Source organism: Crocuta crocuta, unplaced genomic scaffold (genome assembly GCF_008692635.1).
Source record: "Crocuta crocuta isolate KB4526 unplaced genomic scaffold, BGI_CrCroc_1.0 scaffold233, whole genome shotgun sequence".
In the NCBI taxonomy this organism is placed as follows: domain Eukaryota; kingdom Metazoa; phylum Chordata; class Mammalia; order Carnivora; family Hyaenidae; genus Crocuta; species Crocuta crocuta.
In genome coordinates, this window is record NW_027529526.1 from 3034852 (window position 1) to 3046166 (window position 11315).

At 40.1% G+C, this 11315-nt stretch overlaps 1 protein-coding gene across 1 annotated transcript in view; it reads right to left on the bottom strand.

Moving 5' to 3' along the window:
* NUCB2 (nucleobindin 2) overlaps positions 1-10296 on the bottom strand; it is a 35847-nt gene extending 25551 nt beyond the window's left edge. The window contains exons 1-2 of the mRNA XM_077761131.1: positions 10208-10296; positions 3822-3972 (exon numbers count right to left, since the gene is read on the bottom strand). The gene's annotated coding sequence lies outside the window, so the exon portion shown is untranslated. The remainder of the gene's footprint in view (positions 1-3821; positions 3973-10207) is intronic.
* Between the last annotated feature and the right edge of the window lie 1019 nt (positions 10297-11315).

The following is an 11315-nucleotide window of genomic DNA, read 5'->3' on the forward strand; positions in this document are numbered from 1 at the left end:
CATTACTCAGTGCTCATCCTGATAAGTGTACTCTTAATCCTCTTACTTATTTCACTCATCCCCGCACCTACCTCCCCTCTGGTAACCACCAAGTTTGTCTTCTACACTTAAGAGTCTGTTCTTTTGTTTGTCTTTTTTTTTTTCTGTTAAAACATTTACTTCTTAATAAGTCCTCAAGAATGTCAACTGTTATCATAACAAAAGAAATGGAAAATGTTCTAGCACCTTAGGTAGAAAAGTAATGACACGAAAATTTCTTTAAATAGCAAGATAATGTCAAGTATGTCAGATAGAGACTTACAGATTTCATAAACTCAATAATGTGCAAATGCCCATACAAAATAAGGAGAGACGAAGTATAAGGAGAGGCAAAGGGAAGATGGAGAAACTAATCTACTTTTCTTCCAATATCTTGGTAGTAAGAATGGACTCCTTTCCTTAATCACCCTCTTCTTCCATAAGAAGAAAAGATATCTAAAGAAGAGACCTGGGCAGAACTCTACTGAAACAGTAGACTGATCAAACCAGAATATGCAGATAATTTGTGCTCTAATGTCAAATGATCTGAAATTCTAAATCAGTCCGTGGTCTCTATTCGGACTGCAATGGAAAGCATTGTGGCCAAGGGCATCAGAGTCTGGGGCAAAATTACAAAGTAAGCAGGGTTCTGAAACCTCTTCTGGTATTCAGTAGATAAAAAAAATAAATAATTTCCCTAAATTTCCAAGTCCTAAAAGGAAGCTTATCTCTATTCTCCTGTCTCCAATAAATCAAAATTCCCACTCACATACAGAGGCGGATTTTTTAACTATTAATTCATACCAGTAGTTATCCAGATTAAGTTTACTTGGTATGTGCATGTGTGCGTGTGTGTGTGTGTGTGTGTGTGAGAGAGAGAGAGAGAGAGAGAGAGGAAGTTTCCTGTTTGATTGCAGGGAGATATCCTGGAAATGGTTAAAAAGAATGGTCATGGGTATGAGGGGTGGAAAGTACAGAAAATAGAGTAGCTTGTTTCTCTTATAATAGGAATTTCTCCTCCACCTACCCTCTTCCTCCTTCATCTACCTTTTTCTCCCTCTCTCATTTCTCCTTCATCTACCTTTTTCTTCATCTACCTTTTTCATCCTTCATCTACCTTTCATCTACCTTTTTCTCCCTCTCACAACCCTCCACTTTTACTCTTCTTCCTTTTAAATTGTATTGAAGCATATTTTCTCTAATCTATATATATTAATTTAGCAACTATTTATTAAGTACTCACCATGTACCAGATATGCTAGACAACAAGGTAAAACAAGAAAGACATGGCCCCTACCCTCGTAGATCTTCAAATCTAGTGTAAAAGGTAGCCTATCAAATAAACAATTGCAATTTGAAAAAAAGTTGTTTATAAAACAATGCATAGCATGACCCTTCTTCTGTTAATTAAAACATCTTTAAAGGCACTAAAATAGTATTTATGGGGTGCCGGTGTTGCTTAGTTGGTTGAGCATCTGACTTTGGCTCAGGTCATGATCTCATGGTTCGTGCAGTTTGTGAATTCAAGCCCCATGTCAGGCTCTGTGCTGACAGCCTGGAAAGCCTGGAGCTTGCTTCGGATTCTGTGTCCCCCCCCCCCCGTCCCACCCCTACTTGCGCTCTGTCTCTGTCTTTCAAAAATGAATAAACATTAAAAAATAAAATAAAATAAACAAATACATAGTAGTTAGTAAATAGACGTTTTCAATCAAGTGATTTAAGTAGTTAGTAAATAGACGTTTTCAATCAAGTGATTTAAAATGCTCACTGTCTCTTAAAAACAAAACTAGGTCAAAAAATGGTATTGGGAAAACTGGTCAGCTACATGCAAAAGAATGAGACTGGACCACTTTCTTACCATGAAAATAAACTCAAAATGGATTGAAGACCTATATGTGAGACCTGAAATCATAAAATTCCTAGAAGAAAAAAAAGGCAGTAATCAGTTTCTATAACTTTGACATCAGTTATAGAAACGTTTTTCTACATATGTCTCCTCCAGCAAAGGAGACAAAAGCAAAATAAACTATTGGGACTAAACCAAAATAAAAAGCTTTCACAGAGGGAAGGAAACCATTAATAAAATAAAAGGACACCTGCTGGATGAGAAAAGATATTTGCAAATGATATATCCAGTAAGGAGTTAATATCCAAAATATATAAAAACTGACACAACTTGGGGCTTCTGGGTGGCTCAGTTGGATAAGCATCCAACTCTTGATTTCAGTTCAGGTCATGATCTCACAGCTGTGAGATCCACACTGAGCAAAGAGCCTGCTTAAGATTGTCTCTCTCCTCTCCCTCTGCCCCTCCCCAGCTTGAGCTCTCAATGAATAAATAGATAAATAAAAACTTATACAACTCAACACAAAAAGTAATAGTAATGATCCAAACAAAAAATGGGCAGAGGACCTCAACAGACATTTTTCCAAAGAAGACACAGAAATGGCCAACAGACACATGAAAAGAGGCTCAACACCACTGAACATCAGGGAAATGCAAATCAAAACAATTCATGAAATATTACCTCATACCTGTCAGAATGGCTAAAATCAAAAACACAACAAATAATAAATGTCAGCGAGGATGTGGGGAAAAAGGAACCCTCATTCACTGCTGGTGAGAATGCGAGCTGGTGCAGGCACTATGGGAAACAGTATGATGGCTCCTCATAAAGTTAAAAATACTCCTGAACCCAAGACTACACCGTATACACTGTATGTTAGCTAACTTGACAATAAATTATAAAAAAAAAAAAGCTCCTCCCCCACTCATACTCTGTCTCTGCCTTTTCTCTCTCTCTCAAAAATAAAGATTATAAAAATTAGAAAAAATAAAAATCTAGTTATTATAGGGGCGCCTGGGTGGCTTAGTCGGTTAAGCGTCCGACTTTCGCTTGGGTCATGATCTCGTGGTTCGTGGGTTCGAGCCCCGCGTCGGGCTCTGTGCTGACTGCCAGCTCAGAGCCTGGAGCCTGTTTCAGTCTGTGACTCCCTCTCTCTCTCTGACCCTCCCCTGCTCATGCTGTCTCTCTCTCTCTCCTAGAAATAAAAAAAAAAAAAAATCTAATTATTATAATTCTACTGCTGGCTATTTACCCAAAGAATATAAAAACACTAATTTGAAAAGATATACTCTCCCTTATGTTCATTGCAGCATTATTTATAACAGCCAAGATATAGAAGCCAATCAAGTGTCCATCCATTGATTAATGATATATAGATACAGATATCTATCTATAGACAAATAATGCTGGAATATTAGTCAGCCATAAAAAGAATGAAATATTGTCATTTGAAACAACATGGATAGACCTAGAGGGTATAATGCTAGGAGAAATAAGTCAGAGAAAGACAAATATGTGATTTCACTCATATGCAGAATTTAAGAAACAAAACAAATGAACAAAGAAAAAAGAGACAAACAAAAAAAACCAGACTCTTCACTATAGAGAACAAACTGGTGGTTTCCAGCCAGGAGGTGGGTGGGAGGATAGAAATTAGGTTAAAGGGAGTAAGAGTACACGTATATCAATGATCACTGACTAATGCACAGAATTGCTGAATCATTATATTACATACCTGAAACTAATATAACTTTATGTTAATTGTACTTGAATTAAAAAATTAAAAAGGGAAAAATTGGTAGCTTTTATGCACATAAGTCCCTTGATTGTTTTGTTTATTGGGGTCAATTATTCTACAACAGAAAAAAAAAGGGAAACTGAACCATTACTAACAAAGGAATTACTGAACTTTGTGCCTGTCTGTTTTTAGTTTTTGCTTTCTTAACTGACCACTTACCTTCAATCAAATAAGGAATTTTTATCTCTTTTTACCGATCTGGAAACCGAGATCCAGTGAGGCAAGATGACTTGGACAGTATCAAATTAGTGAAGAGATGGCTTTTGGCTCCTAAGTCAATGCTTTTCACTAAAAATTGACTCAACAGGTTCTAAATGTAAAAAAAACAAAAAGAAAAGAAAGAAAGAAAACCAGATTATATATTTAACATAACTTTAGCCTTATTACAGTGGTAATGGCATATGATCGTATATATTTGTCACATCTTGTGAAAAGAAAAAGTACTAAAATTTTATGATGTGGCAGGAGACCAAATTATATCATAATCCAGTGGGGAGGGGAAGAGATATATTAAATAAATAGAATCAAGGACCACAAAAACAAAGATATTGATGTATTATACCAAGGCCTTTTTGTATTGCTTCCCTTGTTAATATGAATTCAGACTAAAAGCCTATTTTTCCTCAGCAATGATACTTCACCTCATAGGGTCAGTTTTCCCATTAAATCCTTAACTGAATTTTTTCTTAAAATCCTTAACTAGAATCTTTCTTTTTGCTTACCATCACTTTAAAAACAATGTTGGTCCTGGTCTCAGTCACAGAGATCAGTAACAAAGCAAAATAACTTAAATTTTCTTTTTTGAAACCCCACTACCTATAAAACACAGGGCAGCTGGCTCAGGTACAAACTCACTGGTGAACAAAATGAATGATTTCTAAACAGTCTATAAAGAAAGCAAGCCAATAAAATACCTTCAAATCTTAAGAACACATATATTTCTTTCTTTTTATGGTATAGCAACATAAAATTATCTAGGCATGAGAGTGATCATATGCATGTTAAATATTGGAAAGGCATATGACTTCTATTAACACGTATGTTCAAAAATAAACAAAAAACAGACTGAATCTTTACCACTCCCATTTACCGGCAAGCTATTTGCTTCTCTGATTCTCAATTTTCCTACCTATAAACTGAACTAATACTTCTTCATAAGTTTTTCATTGGATGAAAATAAGAAAGAATACAAGGTAATTAGCACAATGCATGGCAATAGTAAATGCTCGATAAATATTAACATCCTTTGTGTCTTGAAAATGAAACAGCTATATAATATGATGAAAATCTGTTCTGTAAACACCCAAATTTATAGAACTTAAAAAGCAATAAACCAGTTTGACATACAACTTTAAGTGTCATTTTTGGAAAGGCCGCATTAGAACTCTCCTCTGAGCATTACCATAGCCAAAGTCCTGAAACGGCTGTGACAGGCCAATGAAAAGAACACATCCAACAAAAGAGGAATACAATCTCTTACTCCCTGGGATTAAAACAAGAGTCCCAGGTTTCTTTTTCTAAGGCACTGCCCTTAGCCAGGAAACCATTGTTACTTCCTATCAATATCATAATTCTAACAGTGAAAAAGAATGAGGTAGAGAAAAATAAATGGCTTCTGAGAATTTCTCAATGGCAGCAGTGATGAGGGAGACCAGTACCATGGTACTCACCTGCATTTTTCCCTTAAAAAAATGAGAGTCAGCAGGAAAGCAAGATTCAAAATAACGTATGGGATGCATGACCAATTGAGCTGGACTCCAACCCTTTCTTGTATCAAAACAGTAGTACAGGGGCGCCTGGGTGGCTCAGTCAGTTAAGCATCTGACTTCAGCTTAGGTCAAGGTCTTGCCCTTCCTGAGTTTGAGCCATGCATCAGGTTTTGTGCTGAAAGCTCAGAGCCTGGATGGAGCCTGCTTCCGGTTCTGTGTCTCTCTTTCTCTCTGCCCCTCCCTTGCTTGCACTCTGTCTCTGTCTCTCAAAAATGAATAAATATTAAAAAAAAAAAAAGACATTAGTATAGATATTGGGGCACCTGGCTGGCTAAGCCAGTGGAGTATATAACTCTAGATCTTGGGGTCATGAGTTCGAGCCCTATGCTGGGCATAGAGATTACTTAATGGCTCAGTCCATTAAGCATCCAACTTTAGCTCAAGTCATGATCTCATGGTTTGTGAGTTCAAGCCCCACTTTGGGTAAGCTCAGCCCTACCTCAGGTAAGTCAAGTAAGCTGGAGCCCTGCTTTGGGCTCCAGGCTGACGAGTGCAGAGCCTGCATGAGATCCTCCCCTTCGCTCTCTCTCTGCCCCTTGCTGTCTCGCACTCTCTTTCTCAAAAATAAATTTATAAACTTTTTTTAAAATGGGGGGTAGTGCGCCTGAGTGGCTCAAGCGGTTAAGAGATGGGCTCTTAGTTTTGGCTCAGGTCATGATCTCAGGGTTCATGAGTTTGAGCCCCATGTCTGGCTGAGCGCTGACGCTGCGGAGTCGGCTTGGGATTCTTTCTTCCTCTCCCTTGGCCCCTCCTCTCTTGTGTTTGTGTATGTGTGTGTTTGTGTGTGTGTGTGTGTGCGTGCACATGCACGCGTGGGCATGTTCTCTCTCTCTCAAAATAAATAAATAAATACTTTTAAAAAATTTTTTAATGAGAGTCAACAGGAAAGTAAGATTCAAAATAAAGTATCAGATGTATGACCAGCTGAGCTGGACTCCAATCTTTCCATGTATAAAGACATTAATATAATGGGGTGCCTGGGTGGCTCAGCTGGTTAAGCATCCAACTTCGGCTCAGATCATGATCTCATGGTTTGTGGGTTCAAGCCCTGCAAGGGGCTCTGTGCTGAGGGGCTCTGTGCTGACAGGTACCCAATACTTAAAAGGGTGTTTCCCTCAGTCATCGTAAGGGCCCTTAGAAGCTTGAAAACAATTTAAATATTATTCTAAATAATATAATTAGTTTGATATGTCTATAGAGATACACACTAAAGCTCGGAGCCTGCTTCAGATTCTGTATCTCCCTCTCTCTCTGACCCTCCCCTGCTCACGCTGTCTCTCTCTCTCTCTCTCAGAAATAAATAAAAACATTTAAAAAGTTAAAAAAAAAAGACATTAGTATAACTATTAATGTCCTGATGCTCCTATCTGTGGAAAAGGACACTAACCAAGGAAACCATTATACTGCCTCTTTTTTAATCTTTTTTTTTTTTTTTAATGTTTTATCCATTTCTAGGAGAGAGAGACAGCGTGAGCAGGGGAGGGCCAGAGAGAGAGGGAGTCACAGACTGAAACAGGCTCCAGGCTCCGAGCTGGCAGTCAGCACAGAGCCCGACGCGGGGCTCGAACCCACAAACCGCGAGATCATGACCCAAGCGAAAGTCGGAAAGTCGGACGCTTAACCGACTAAGCCACCCAGGCGCCCCTGCCTCTTTTTTAATCTTAATTGGTCACAGTATCCTTGATAATAGGCCTACTTAGTGAAAGTAGATACTGTTTCTCATCTGTATCACTCAATAAACAAATTTATTAAAATTACAATGTCTCCATTATTCATATATACTGTACTTCAGATAACTAACATACAATATGCCAAAAAACTCTGCCAAATTAAATGATTTTTTTTTAATTTTTAAAAAACTCTGCCAAAAATAAAAGCATGCAATGGCTATCTCAATTTCCGTTGCTTTAAAATTTTTATTTTTTATTTTTTTTTAAATATTTTATTTATTTCTAGGAGAGAGAGAGAGACAGCGTGAGCAGGGGAGGGTCAGAGAGAGAGGGAGTCACAGACTGAAACAGGCTCCAGGCTCTGAGCTGGCAGTCAGCACAGAGCCCGACGAGGGCCCGAACCCACGAACTGCGAGATCATGACCTAAGCGAAAGTTGGACGCTTAACTGACTAAGCCACCCAGGCGCCCCCGTTGCTTTAAAATTTTTAAATCAGAGAATACTGGGACCGGAAATGATCTCAGATATGGTTTGGTTCAGAGCCAACTTTTATAAAAGGTTATAAAGCATAAGGAAGCTAACTGACCTGGCCAAAATGATGTGACAGAGCCAGGATTGGAATCTGGCCATCAAATTCTAATCAAGCGCAACTTTCAGTGTTTCATGTTTTTTTTTTAAATTGTTTTAACTTTGCATTGAAAATCAATAAATGAATGAGGTTTTTCCTTAAATAAATTATTTAAAATTGTTAGGAGCCTGTTTAAAGTCTACAAACTAATTACACATATCAAACATAAAAATAACAAATTTCCCTCTTCTAGACTTTCAGTTATTTAGAAAAAGTTTATCATCTATCATACCAAATACAGTCAACTCAATTACTTCAAAGACTATTTCAAGGATTATCTTCAATACATTTTAAAATTCTACACTTTGATTCCTCCAGGTACCCAATACTTAAAAGGGTGTTTCCCTCAGTCATCGTAAGGGCCCTTAGAAACTTGAAAACAATTTAAATATTATTCTAAATAATATAATTAGTTTGATATGTCTATAGAGATACACACTAAAACAAAAAGAGAGTGGTATTCATCATGCTGATAGTCTATATTAGTGACAATGATCAATAGCTAGTGTTTTGAAAGGTACCTTCATTGCTTTTGTTGTGCATTTCCTTTTAACTGGTATTTACAGAGCACAAATCAACTTGACAAAAAGCATGCTGAATGAAGTATACAAAATGTGGGATACCAACAGTCAGTACCTCCAGAGAGCAGAGTAAGGTAAATACACCAGGGACTCAGTCCTTGCGAGATGGGTAAATTAAGACAGCTGGAAGAGAACGGCATGAGAAACCACAGGAGACAGATATGAATTTTTCACTAGAAAGTTAGACTGGATCGTGGAGTTTTTGTTTTGTTTTGCTTTTTTTAATGTTTATGTTTTGAGAGAGAGAGAGAGAGACAACTCAAGCAGGGAAAGAACTGAGAGACAGGCAGACAGACAGAGGATCCGAAGCAGGCTTTACGCTGATCGAACTCACAAACCACGAGATCATGACCTTAGCGGAAGTCGGGTACTTAACGGACTGAGCCACCCAGGCACCCCTGGATCACGGAGAGTTTAAAGAAAAAGATGAGAAACAGAAGTTCTCACGTTCACCCCAATGACAAGAGTAATATTATTTGAGATTTCTAATTCAAAATTTCCATTTTTTAAAATTTTAGACCCTACTAACTGAGGAACATTTGTTGAGGCATTTGTTCAGCATTTGTTGAATTTGCTATCAAGTTTTATAAAACAAGAACTCACACTCAACTTTCATCGGGATGAATCCTGAGGTAATTTCCATGAGGGACAAGCTGCAAGAATCTCAATATTGCCTGACTCTAATTATTCAACAGAATTGACCAGGAAAGTCCTTAAGAATTAAAAAATTTAAACAGATCATAAAAGAAGCTATAACTTATAGGATCCAAATCTACCATACCACTAGTCATTCTGCTTTTAACAAATTCCTTACAGTAACTGTCTCATCAATTCTTTCAGTTCTTATAGGGGAAGTCCAGAATCTCCTTCAAACAGAACTGTCAGAAATACTTGCCTATCAAATCCAAATCTATTAGCCATACTACTTTTAACAAATTCCATAAAGCAATTGTCTAGGCAATTTTTTGCAATTCTTTAGAGAAAGTCCAGAATCTCCTTCAGACAAAATTGACTACCAGAAACACGTGCATTTAACCTCCCCCTTTCACCCTCCCTCCCTTTTTTTAACCAAGATAATAGTAGGTGGTTTGATATTCATTCATATTCATCCACAGACTTAATAGCCTTAATAAAAGGCTTTGATGGGAGCACTTATTCAATTGTGTAAATGTATATTATCCAATTTAGGAGTTTAGTGGACACTCTGAAAATCTCAAGGTTCTCCCAGAAATCAGAATAACAGTTCAAAGGTTCATATTCATATTTTCTCACTCCCTCTCTCTCTCTGTCTCCATATTATAAAATATCTGGATATTGTAAAATAACTGCCAACCAAGACCATTTGCCACCACAAACCACAGCAATAACTCCATTTGCTTGCTGAGTTACCATTTAGGAAACGCAACAAGGAAGTACCTTTTCAGAAACCGAAAAAGCTCATTTCACACCAAAGACTTGTCACATAAGAGAAAACAATACCACAACTGACTTGAACTTTCTCTCCTAAGTGTCAAGGGTTGCCTGCTTAACAGGCCGGCAGAACAGCAGAATTCTCCGGCCTAGTTTTGCTCGACCGCGTGGGGAATGATGAGCACAAGCAAGGAACTGATGGGTACACACCTCGCCCCTTACCAGCGGGCACCTCCCTCGCCCATCAACCTGCCAAGGTGGAGTCGACCCTGTCTGAATCTCGGTCCAGCACTCACCCACGCCTGCACCCCGCCAAGAGCCTGCCACCCTCATTTACCCCCAAAGAAAGCTTGGGTGCCCTGCAGCTAGTGGAGTGGAGAAAGGGACCCTACGCCTCAGGATGCAACTCGAAGGGCCCCTCCACCCTTGCCCGCCCACTGTGCGGCTCCANTGCGAATCTGCACCCACCTCGGGCCACCGGCCTTACCTAGCCGGATCTCAGCGTGCAAGGCTCCGCCTGCTGAATGCACGCAGTGCACAAACCTGTCTCTCCAGCCCCCCGCCGGTGATTTCGCTCAGTACCTCTCTGACCGCGCGCTCCCGCCTCCTCGCTGCCTTGGCGACAACCCCCGCCCCCTCCCGGCAGCCACTGATTGGTCCGAATGGGATCGCGGAAGTTGCCGATTGGCGGGGGTGGAGACGAAGCCGCGCCCCCTGGCTGAGAGGCGGGCGGCGTGGAGCAAGAAAGCGGACGAGCCTGGGGGAGCCTCAGCCAAGAGGGACGTGGCGCTCTACGACGCGGGCGGGGAAGCCGCGCCCCTTCCTTCTCTGGCTTTCAAGGAGAGGCCAGCGAAGCAGGATTTGGGCGGGTGAGGTGTTGTCCCGGGATCGGGACAAAGCCCCAGGGATCGCCTGCCCTTTGGCTACCGGCCTGCGTGGGCAGCGTCCAGACGGGTCAGAGATAGGCTGCCAGGCCCATTTGCGCCTGCAGGCCTCGCTCGGGGCTAACACCCTCGGCCTCCTCCCTGGCGGGAATCTGTCTCGCATCTGCAACCTCACCCACCCGGGTTATTCAGGGCTCTCTGCCACTGAGCTTCACTGCTTCTTACTACCCCTTTCACACCCTTCTGTGCACACATCTCTTTCCTCTGTACTCGCAGAGACCGAGGCACTACTCCACCCTCCCTCACTTTAATGATGGGAAAACTGAGGCTCCAAGATATACGTGGTTCGTGTTTCCAGGGTAACAGAAACTTTTGGAGCCTCGAGGTTAAGCGTGAATCTGCCAAATAATAGTTCCGCTCTGAGTCTTAAGTTTTCTAGCTTGCAAAAAATAGTATCTACCTCAGTTATTAGTGAACATTAGATGAGTATAACATTCCAGAAAACCGGTACAGAATCTGCTGTTAATAATGGTCGCTTCTTTTTATCAGGAAGTAATGGAAAGTAGTAACTAACTGCACCAATTTGGAGCCAGACTGCCTGGCTTCTGGTTGCAAACCCGAATTCAGTTTATCATAGGCATTCCAAGTTACTTATGTGGCTTTGTGCCTCAGTTTCCTTGTCTGTAAAATGAGAATAATAATAGTACCCTC